This window comes from Camarhynchus parvulus, chromosome 2 (genome assembly GCF_901933205.1).
Source record: "Camarhynchus parvulus chromosome 2, STF_HiC, whole genome shotgun sequence".
Classification (NCBI taxonomy): domain Eukaryota; kingdom Metazoa; phylum Chordata; class Aves; order Passeriformes; family Thraupidae; genus Camarhynchus; species Camarhynchus parvulus.
In genome coordinates, this window is record NC_044572.1 from 68465268 (window position 1) to 68477448 (window position 12181).

The following is a 12181-nucleotide window of genomic DNA, read 5'->3' on the forward strand; positions in this document are numbered from 1 at the left end:
GCAAGAACATAGTAAGTTGCAGTATGTGAGCCATGTCCAGTGTATGAAGGAAGCCTGGTAAGGGCCCATGATAACATACACAATGCATATCTAGTTTGGTTTTGTATCTTTCTGTCGCAAACCTCATAATACTTCTTGACATTAAAAATTACATAATGTGTTTAATAAATAATTGGTTTCTCTGTTTTTTGCAAACAACCAACTTATGAAAAAGGAATTAAGTTATATAGGTGCTCTTAATAGTCTTACATGTAAACTATTGGAACATTTTACATGAAACCAACACGAGACTGGAGAAGCAAGTAGTCAACAGATGCAGGCTATAAGGGTAGAACAGCACTGAAGAAAAGAACTGTATCACCAGATTACAAAGAAATCAGCTGACAGTCATCTCCAGCTATGGAAGAGAAGGCTGTGCTCTGTTCCAGTGGCCAACTCCTATTTCTTTCACTGAACCGGCTTCTCCTCCTCCTCCTCTCTCACACAGAGACAGCCCCCGCTTCACCCCAAAACTGAGGCCAGGTCCTCATCTTGCAGACAAACTGTTTCTGCCCCTATCCTGTTGATTGTCCCTCTGACTTTTTACCCATAAGTTCAAGCAGGGAGGGAGAAGGATGTTACTATTCCATCCTCCTTTCAAATTCCATCCTCCTTTCCTCTTACCTCGCATTGCCTACTCCAAGCCTTCTTGTCCAGACACATCGTCTGCACAACTACTGATCCACTTACTCACCCCAGGTGAAAAAGACAGACCTTGTCTTTTGTCAACATCCCTAATCCTGGAGTCATAAGGCTTGCCTAGCTTTCCTCTCATCTGTGGTGCATTCAAAACTACACCACTGCCCAACAAAACAGTGGGCAGCACAATAGAAATATGATGCTAGAGAAAAATAAGGTCCCTAATTTTACCAAGAGGGAGGAGAATAAGCTGCATCTATTCCTCACAATCTTACCTATGTAGTCTTTGCAGCTTTTCTCACAGATCCTCAGCAGAGTTCAAGGATACACGACAGCTGTAAAGGAACGAACAGTGGTGTTAGGTCCTTCCATGCACACAACCACCTTCTGCAGGAAGCAACATGTGTCTAGATACCAGTTAGTCAATATAAAACACCTCTTCTATTTTGGAGCAATTTTTTGTAAATATTTATGTGGAATATTAATCAGTAACACTGACGAAAAAAGCCATCTTCAGGAACATCAGGTAATACGGAGAGGAAAAAACCTTGAGAAAAACAAGTAAAATAGAAGCTACTATGGTATTATTTGTGTGGTACTGTTTGGTTGACCCCCTCCCAAAAGTTATATTTCCCTTGGATCACAGCTATTGTTGCTTTCAAAATACCCAGGGACACAGGTAACTGGCTTGTCTCAATACCAAAACTCAAAAGTAATATTACAACATCTTTTTCTGGATTTCAGAAATCAGCACTAGATCCCCTTCATGATGAGCTAAATAAATGTAATAAAAACGCTGAGCCTCCTGAGATCTAGTATTTCTTCTAAAGTATTTCCATACTTACTGCAGAATTGCTTTAAAATACCTCACTGGAATGAGAATACCATAGTAAATCTCAACACATTTCAAAGCACTACGACACTGAGATGCTCTGTGATTATTATTTTTAAACAGCAATTGCTTTCATTTATCTCAAAGAGTGGAACTATTTGTAATATGCCACTATTATAAACATCAAGCAAATGCTTGGGAGCCTTCAATTCATTTACAATATTTCCTCTCCTCAGGACAGATGTCCACAGCTAACATGACTGAGGTGCTTACTGGGAAGCCTAGCCACTATACTGCTGTGACAAGTTCCTAAATTTCTTAAAAAATATTTAAGGCAAACCTGACAAGAAATTACTTTTCCATTTCACAAAACATGACAACCACCTAATTCTGAGCTTTTGTTGCAATTCTGTATGCTTCCCTAAAGATAAAATGTATTCTTTACAAAATATGTATTACACATAAAACAGTATTTTTATTAAAACAGCCCTCTTCCTGAAAGTCTGATTCTCATGCAGACCAGGAGAGTGCAGAAAGACAGTGTCTGTACAAGATCTTTCCTCTCGGGGAGCCAGGCTCACTGAAGAGCTTTCAACAAGACTGTTTTTTACAATGGACAATCTTCCAGATTAGCAGAGCGCTCTCTCTCACTCTTTATTTCCCCCACCCCTTTTTTTTTAAACCTAATTTCCTCACAGTATCTCCCCAATAATTTAATGTGGATATCTGATTGACTGCTCCCATGATCTTGCCCACACTATTCTCTTATTCTGTCATAATTCTTGTTAAAAAAGCACAAGGAGTTAGAAATCCTCTGCAAAGACTACCTACTACAAAGTCCTCTTGAAAAATGCCTTTCATAAACAACGTCTTTGTCTTTGCACCAGTTTCTCAAATAAACTGTCCTCTCACAAAGGTTTGGTTAAAAAAAAATCCAGACAATTCTGAGCATTAAGAGCTTGATAAAGAGAGGACATCTTCCATCTTTATCCTAAGAAAACCCACTTGAAAATAAATAATGAAGCAATGAAATATGCCCCAGCATAAGGGAAAGTACAAGTCTATTTGGTTTTGGTTTTTTTTTTAGTATTGTAAGCCTTCAGTTTTACCTTGTTTTGAAATGAGAGTTCTTATATAGGTTTCCTCATTCAACTTTCAATGGCAAACACAGAAGGGACCCGAAATAAAATCCTAAGAGCTACCATACCTGTTCTGTAAAGCAAACGACTTCCTACATTTTACTACACTCTGGAAGTACCGCCAAAATAAGAAATACATGAACAAGCAAAGTTCAGGATTGAAGGATATTAAATTGGCTGGTAATTTCAAATTCCAAAGGGAAACTACATCATCTTGAAGGCATGGAACTTTGGAAGATGAGTAACAACATGCTGCCACCTTACAAATTTCACCAGAGGGGAAAATTAGCAGGTGAAGTGTTTTAAAACAGAGTTTCTGACTTCTAAAACAAAATAGCAAGATGGTTCCAGTGACTCAAAATTCAGTTTAAATAAAGTTTTCAGTGATACTTTGTCACAGACACTGAACTTAGATTCTCTCGGAGGAAGGCAGACTGAAGGTCAATGCAAGTACCATGGTCATCTAGCAAAGGGAATCAAAGCTGTCAAGAAGGGAGGGAAGAAAAACCCAATTTGTCATCACTGAGAAAGTCTAGGTTACAAGAAAGCGTTTAAACCTTCAGGTATCAGATATTTATTTGTTCTTAATCATATATATGTGACAGAATACAATTTAAGAAATGTTGAGGCAGGAACAGCAAAGCATCACCCATGTGCAAATCACAGTATACCTCAGATGTTGTTTATTTAAAAAAAAAACAATCCCACAAGAAAACCAACCTGAAAACAGTGAGTTACACTAATATCACAGCATTCAATAATTTCCAAATGAAAAGATTTATGACATGCCTTTTTAAACAAGCAATAAATACTCAGATTCCAGAATGTAGGTGATGGCCTTTTAACCTTAAACTACACAAACTTGTGCTTCTAGTACATAAATCCAATAATTTGTTTTCACTAGAAAACCCAGAAAATCTCCTGAGTACAACACACTATGACAAAGTCAGTGAAGGGACATAGCAAATGACCCCAAGAAGAAAAAGACAAAGCAAAATGTTTCCTGGATGTTTGTACTCAAAACCATTACAAAATGATGAAAAACACTACTACAACCTTTTCTGTGCTTTATCTTCCCAACAATATAAATTCAGACAGACAATCTACATAAACCAAGAATTAAAAGCATCCAAAAAGCAGCACTGTGAAAATAACTGACATTTATTAACCCCTCTGGAGATCTTCAGTGCCCTAGAATTGCCACAGCCTTCAACACTGCATTAATAATATAAAGTCCATTCCTGCAAGCCTGCCAGAAAAGACTGGGAAGTGAATAAGCTAAACAATGCTGAAATTCCAAGTGATATTAAGAATCTATGCATGTTTATTTAAATAATAAAAGAAGACTTGTCAATTTAAACAAGAAGCGCTCACGAATTTTACATTTAGGGGGAAAGAAACTCTTCATAACACCACTAAGCTACTTATAATGAAAAGATGAACAAACATAAAAAAGTGGGTAATTTCACTGTCACACAGAAAAAACAAAGCCTCATTTGTCTTGCCCTGTCATATCCGGCATGTTGATTCAAGCCAGTATTAACACTGACAAACATGTTAACCTACAACATTACATGCCAAAAATCAGTTCCAATTTGGGAAGATGTGCAAGGTTTGTGACAGAGAGGGCAAACAACAAAAAAGAAGACTTGCAGTATTAAATGACATAATATGATACCCTGTGCTTTTTCAAAAGGCTCCTGAATATTCCAATCAGCCACATAGGGTACACTAGACATTTTAGTTTTAGGGTGGACAAGGAATGAGTGCTGCAGTTTTGCTTTCACCACAACCATCTTCGCAGATTCCCTTCAGTATCTCAGAGGTCCCGCTTGCCTTAACACAGCAAGGTACATCTTCATGGCCATGTATCTTGACGGAGTGAAAGCAAAATAATCACAGCACTCAGCGATGCCATTACCATTTCTCAGTCACAAGGGATTAAAAGGCTCGGACCCGGGGCAGATGCTGGGAGAGCCCTCGGCAGAGCAGTTCACCGCCCGCCGCAGCCTGGGCTGCAGCTGCGAGGGATTGACACCGCTGACGGTGGAACCCGGCTCGGGAGAAACTCCGGGCACAGTTCCGGCATCCGAAATAAATTAAAGTAAACAGTGTTGCTCTGTCTCATCCACCCTGTTAGCAGCCTCTCGGTTGAGCTGGAGACCACACACCCAGACCACACAGCACCAGCTGAACTCACTCGCACGCAACATCTAGAAGCTGTCACTCTGCTGGGGTATAGGGAGGGGAGAGGGGGGCCGGAGTGCGAGTGTGTGTATGTGTGTGTGTTTAGAAAAGCTGCTTGCTCTCTCCTCCTATCATTACAGCTGGTTATGTTTTGTGTCTTTCCCTCCTTGGGAAGGAGGGAAAGAAGGAAGGGATAAGAAAAAAGACCTATAAAGCTCACTAAGAAAACACACTGGCCTTGGCCTTTTGTAGTAATGATTTGCACTCCTCCTGTACTAGTTTAGTAGCTGATGAAGGGCTAACAAAGCATCCATTTAACATCAATTAACCTTCTATCTATCACATGTCAAAAAAAAAAAATCTAGACTAGTGTAAATCCATTTCCTTGTACATTTTAAATTACAGCATCCTGTCAATTACAATGTGAAAAATACCTGTATATTGATCTATTTTTACATCAGGAATTCTGAGATGTTATTTATTTGGAGAGGGGAGAGATATTCCCCACAAAGATCAACCACACAGATGACATTATGACATCAAAACGCTGAATTTTCTCCAAAAACATTCCATTGTAAAATGAAGTTTTCCTTCGTTAGCATCAGATACCATAAACAACCTGAAGGAAGTTAATGAGCCAACATAAAACACTGAGTTTGTAACTCATCAGCAGCAAGAAGTAAAAATAGCGAAACACTAAAAATAGATTAAAACCAACAATAGTCTATAATACAGATGAACAGAGACTTTAAAAAAGGGGAGGGGGGAATTCTTTGTTTCTTTTAGTTCAGAAATAATTTCATCTGCCAATTATGTCACCTGTTCAAACAGAGAAAGCGGAATAAAATGTTTGAGGACTCATAAAATCTATTTCACTGAGTCGACTTTAAAAAAAGATTTCCTTCCCTCTGCTCTGCTACCAAGAACACACATACCTCCCCCACCACGCTCAACAGCACACAAATTTAATTTCATACATACACATCTGGACAACCCAGAACCACAGTCACATTTTCACCTCAGTTCAAAATCTTTTAACCTAAGTGACAATGACAATCTCCAAGTGCCACTACTAAACAAAACCATCAAAACTGCAATAATCCAAATGTCAGTAACAGCCTTATAAACTTGGATGAATATATCTGTGTTTGTAAAAACCTTGAGAAAAAAAATCCAAAAAAATATTTCACCTTACCAAATACATTTTGGTACATACAAATACATACAAAGTTCTGTAACTTCAAACTGAAAATAATTAATTCCCCTAATTCATTAATTAGGTCAATATGCTGGTTTATACCAGTTCTTGAATGAACAGTTTTGCTGATGTATTCAATGTAACAGCACCTATTCATTACCAAGACTCAAGTCAAACCAATTTAAGTGTTCTGAATGTCTATTTTGGTCATACTGGCTTGCCTAGAAATAGTCAATAGCATAGAAGAAAATATAATTAAATAAAGTTTGAACACAGATGTTTCTCCCCAAAATTTCCGCTACTTTCCTTGTAAATTACATTGCAACCCCCCAGAAATTAATTCATCTACTTTTTAAAAGCTTCCGTATTTACTGTGTGACACATCACTATAATCTAGCAACATTGTAAAGTCCTAAACATCTATGTATAAACATATATATAAAAAAGTCAACTCAGCTTTATACAAAGCCATATCACAGATGGCCATAAATCTCCCATTAACTTCTAAATTCTCTCAAAGCACATCTTCCTACATCTGCTTCCACCTCCAACATTCCGCAATGTTTGCTTCATCCAGAAGTCATTATCCTACTCTCTTCCAGTTAAGCCATTCATCCCTTTTTTGTTCCAAAGTTATGATTAATTTTTTGTACATCATTTAATTAATAGGAAAATGGTCAGAAATCTTAATATCTCATTATCATTCGATCTTATTCGAAATTCGAAAACAATACTTCAAGCATCAAAATCTTTCAAATATGTTTATGCTAATACATTCAGAAAGATCCAGAAGTTCAGAAAAATAAACTAAATGAATCCCAAAGGGATGAATTTTTTTCTAGAAAAAAGAAACAAGACACCACAGATTTTTTTTTCTAAGCCCTGTAACTATATACAATATTCTTTATAAAAACACTATATAACCACTGTAATTACACAGTTCACATGGTTGAAGTTTTAACTTGGATGCTTGTATGTAAGACTGCAACACTTACTGTGTGACTACTTTAGCAGCTCCTTTTGTTTCAAAAATATTTAAAAGATGAGACATACACTTGTGTTACTGATTTTCTAGTATTTTTCATGTTCTCTCCCCAACACCTCTTTCTGGCCTTTGCTCAGGGATGTACTCAAGCCATATGCTAGAGCATTTTTCACAATTCACATGGTCCAACACACACTCAAGTACTTCCCTGACAGACTGTGTACACAGGTATTTTTCTAATAAAAGCCTCTCTTTGCCCTATTAGTCTTCATTTCCACTCATCCGCCTAAAATCACATCCCCGGTATGAAGCAATCACACTTACAGAGTAGTGAGGTTGTCTTGTGAAAAACACAATCTCCTCTGCCTTCTCTGCTAAAGAAACATGCAAAGAACCCATCTGCTATATACATAGCTTCTTAATTTTTTGCCAAAAATCCAATGCGTAGTTTTCCAGCAAGAGCCAAGGTATACCTGTTAAAACCACTGTGAGATTTGAAATGTCACAAGACTCACAGAATTCCCAAACAGAAAACTGAAAGTAATTGCTTTTTTAATTGAGACATTTCATGAGTGTCTCAAAAAAAAAAGAGTTTAGTTTGTCCTCAATGCAAAAGTGGCTATTTAAAAAGGAACTTTTACTTAGAATAGTCTTAATCTTTAACTAATGCAGGCTTTTTGATGAACTTCCAAACATGGGGTACATCACTTCTGGGTTATCAACTGTGTCAAAGGAAAAAAAAATACAAGTCTAAATATCCCTAAAAATCCTTGATTTATACTGTAATCTGATCCACAGACACTTTTACACTGCCAGAGACCCCAGTGGTTCCTGCACAATATAGCCTAAGCACAGTCTTTGAGAATAAAACTGAAAATCTGGGAATCTGCAGTTCTGTTAAGGTCAAGGGAAAATCAGACCCCTTAAGGACTTGGTGTCTCAGAAACTTTGTTTTCCTTAAAAACAAAGCAAGCAAAATTAGAAAGGAAACATGGGCTTTCACACTCATCACCAGACGTAATCACAGTATTTTCTAATGAAAATGCTGAACATATTTTCTGCAGATTAGAAACGTTAGTAGTCAAGAAAAGGCTACACAGACCAAGTTCTTTTTGGAGAAAAATCACTAAATACTTCCAAAATAATATAAAAAGTACAATTACAAAGAATTTCTCCAGAGGAGTGAAGTGTATGACCTGGTGTTGTTTAATATAGTAAACACGTATCTTACCTTTCCCTATGCAAAGCCTGTAACACGGCAATCACACAATAAATAATTATTTGCAAGCATTTCTGTCATTACTTGGTTTCTGGGGAACTTGCTTCAGGGTGGTTTGGAGGTTTTTGGTTTTGCTCCAGGATATCACAAACATGATTTTTTTCTCCCTGCTGCCCTTCCCTTCTCTTTATAACTTTTGACATGGGGAGAATAATCCACATGCTTTTAAACAGAAATACTGATTGAAATTCCCTAAAATAATTTTCAGAGTAAAGCACAAATTTTTTTATCAGACAGATTTTTGAACTCACACTTTGCAAGCTGTAAACACAGACCTCTGCTTTCATGTTCAGCACAAAAGATGAAAAATAAATCTGACGTGACTGCGCTGTGCATGTGCTGTCTCATCATCCCTCATCCTCCAAGCACCTTTACAAACAAGATTCCCTCCATTACCAAACACCATATTTCTCCCCTGGGAAAAGTAATTTGAAAGACAATGTTGCACAGCCCAGATTTACAGAATGTAGGTGGTCCAGACAGAAGGTCAAAGCTAAGCTGAAGAGCTAACATCTGACTTCTGCTGAAAGATACTAATTCAGCTGGTTTTGGATTTTGAACATTCAGCTGGCTTCAAGTATAGCAGTAGGTTTCATTCTGTCTGAAAAACTCACATAGAAAGTAAATTCACTGAAACATCTACAGTTCTGAGTACTATTTTCCAGCCCCTGACTGTAAAATGAAGTACTTCTGACTTCTCTTGCAGAAGGTTTTCTTTGCCTGTTTGTATAAATAAATAGTGACCTACAGGCATTCAAAATACATGCAGGTAGTGTCTGTATGTGCTTCACAAGCTTTTGTCCTGGTGTACAAAACTCTAACTGTATTATTTCATGGATATTTTCCATAGTTGTCAGAATCTATGTTTTAAGAACAGCTTTTATATTCAGTCTTCTGTCACCATTCTATCAAGACAAATACTTTTTTTCTTTTCATTCTTGGTTGTTTTTTTTTTCTTTTTAAGTGGAGTCGGAAAGCCAAAAAGCACAGAATAAACAGAATTAAAATAACTCAAAACTGATGTTTCATTTCAAGTACAGTGATTAAGGCTTACTGAATTTACAGCTAAACATATCACTACATGGAAAGAAATTGATTAAGTATGGTTCAACATAACATATCTGAAAGTTTTGATTAATAAATGAGGTCAGTGGCCTGTGCCTTTCTAGTCAACCTACTTATTTTGCTTTAGTCCAGCTTCTCTGGGAAGAGCGGCATAATAAAGAATGGACTGCATCAGTGGATACAGTTTCGTTCTAATAGGACCTCAGGAAAACAACTGGTGAATTATAGATTTTAATGTCTTTACTGTCCGGTTTTGCCTCAAATGTTTTCAACACCTAGCATAAAACCCTTGCTCACTCTCACAAGAAATCCAATAATTTTAGATTTCTCTTACTGTTCATGATTTAGAACTTTACTTTTTTTAAATTCATTTGGAATTTCATTAACCTAGATTGCTACTTAGCTCTAAGATATTAAGAAGGAATTAGAGCATTAAAAACAACCCCAAACCATCAAGTCTATAAAAACATTTTCATTTATTGAATGAAGATGAGAAAAATACAAGACAACTTTATACTTTTTTTTTAAACCAGCATAAGTTTGATGGATAACAATCTTTTAGTTAAAATGTTTCACTTCTGACACATCCTAAAGTATGTTTTCCATAAAGAAAACCACCCTTACCATTACAACTTAAAATAATTTTCACTGAGGTAAGTCCAACCAGTATAATGAAAATAACTGCATCTGTTTTAAATGATGTTGCAGACAACAGAAATTCCACCTAAATAAAAACACTGCTGTCCAAGGAGTGGGCATAAACCACAAGAACTGTAAACTAAGCTATCCATAGGAAAGAAATCAGCAACAAGACATGCCTCTTGCTGTTTATTGCTGGGTCAGTGCAAGCTGGGATAAGATACAATAAAAATAGGGAAGTAAGAATTATAGAGCATTCCTTCTTCAGGTGAGCAAAATGTAAAGGAAGAAAAGGGACCTGTTTTTCTAAGCCACGAATTTGTTTATTTACAGTCCTTTAACTGTTCTGACAACTTTATCATAAGCAAAACCAAATCATCAAAAGCAAAAACAAAACCAAAAAAGTTTACAGCAGTGAAACGCAGAGAAATCACTAATGGAGAAAGGAGACTGTTTAGTTGTTATAAGAATGATCAGAAAACCTGGAAAACTGAAATGAGATTATGATTTTAACTACATTTTAAACAATGAATGTTTGGAGTTTAGGTTTAATCTGATATTCTGTCAGATGGCTTAATATTCTACTGGCTCTTGACTCAGAGCTTTTGAGTCTATGGCTAGAAGCTGTTAACCCGCAACAAGCGAGAAAATTGCACGAGGAAGACTATTAAAAAAACCCAGTAAAACTGGACAGAATGGGAAACTCTCTTCTGGAAACAAGATCATGCAAAATTTCAGATGTCGACACATTGTTAAGAGAACATTTTCAGGTTCCTAATTAGGATATTGAAGAGGCAAGGAGGAAAGATGTTTGGTCACCCAGCTCATGAACACTTGTGGACTGCAAGGCAGTCCAAATGAGGCAGAAATGTAGCACTGGGTAGGAAGTTGAAGAAAAAAAAAATCCAAGTCTCAGAGAAGTGCAATATCTCCAGAGAGATATGGATGAAAGCAACCATCTCTCAACCAGCATGTTATTTCAATTCCTCCCACATTCCTTACCCTGTTATTTTCCTATTACACTTGCCTAGGTATGCAGTCATTTTGGGGAGCTGTGTCTGAAACCTGATGGCACAACTAAATGCGAAGACAAAAAAGAAAAAACTAAAACAAAAAATAAAATCAGTCCTGCAAATAACCAGCTTTTCAGCAAGTCCTACTAATAAACAGCTTTGACTCACCTCTCTACCCTGCTTATTTCCTCTATCCCTCACCCAGCACACCCACACTGCACTGAGCCCAACGACCCCATCATTCCACATGGGTCGGACTGGATGATATCGGAAGTCTTTTCCAACCTAATTGACTCTGGCACTTGGCACAGCTCTGGCGCAGCCTGTGCAGCCCGGCGGGCACCGGCGCTGCCCCAGGCCGCTGTCAGACATGTGAGACACAGGCAAAGGCCACGGAGCCGCTGCTGCCGGGCCCTGGCTCGCAGGGACGGCGCCACCAGCGCCGGGCCCGACCTCGCCCGGCCAGGGAGCGTCCCCCAGGGGGACACCGTGTCCCCGGGGGAAGCCGCAGGCGGCAGGAGCCCCCCGCCCTGCCGGCAGCGCCCAGCGTCCCGGCGGGGGGCTGGCGAGGAGGAAGAGCGGTTGCAGCCAGGAAATCACCGGGGGGCTGGCGAGGAGGAAGAGACGGCCGCAGCCCAGCGACGCCCCCTGCGCCCCGAGAGCCATCACCGACAGCTCCGTCCCCACGGGGCCGAGGCGGGGACGCTCGACCCCGCCCGGGGAGCGGAAGGCGGGGGGAGGCCGAAGGGAGGGGGACGGCCTCCGCCCCGGGGAGGCGGGAGGGGGGGGAAAGGGAAGGGGCCGGAGCTGCCCCGCAGCGCCCGAGGGGGGCCGGGGCGGGGGCCGGGGCCGGTCACTCACCGCCCGCCGCCGCTCGCATCCGGCACCTGCGGCCGCCCCGCTCCCGGCAGCGCCCCGCGCCCGCCGCTGCCGCCAGGCGCCGCCAGCCACCGCCCGAGCACATCGAGCGAGCGCCGAGCCACCGAGGCGGGCGGGGGAGGCCGCCGAGCCCCGAGCCGCGCCCCTCCGGGAGCCACGCCCCTCACAGAGAGACCCCGCCCCTCACAGAGAGACCCCGCCCCTTCCCCGCCTCCCTGTCTCCCAGCTCTGAGCGGGGGCCCTTGAAGGCCTCCAGAGGGAACGGGAGTTGGTTGTGCCGTGAGTGA

General features: G+C 40.0%; 1 protein-coding gene across 1 annotated transcript in view; it reads right to left on the bottom strand.

Annotated features, from left to right (window-relative positions):
* The window catches only part of EXOC2 (exocyst complex component 2), a 126689-nt gene extending 114755 nt beyond the window's left edge, over nt 1–11934 (bottom strand). The window contains exons 1-2 of the mRNA XM_030944161.1: nt 11877–11934; nt 954–1013 (exon numbers count right to left, since the gene is read on the bottom strand). The gene's annotated coding sequence lies outside the window, so the exon portion shown is untranslated. The remainder of the gene's footprint in view (nt 1–953; nt 1014–11876) is intronic.
* Between the last annotated feature and the right edge of the window lie 247 nt (nt 11935–12181).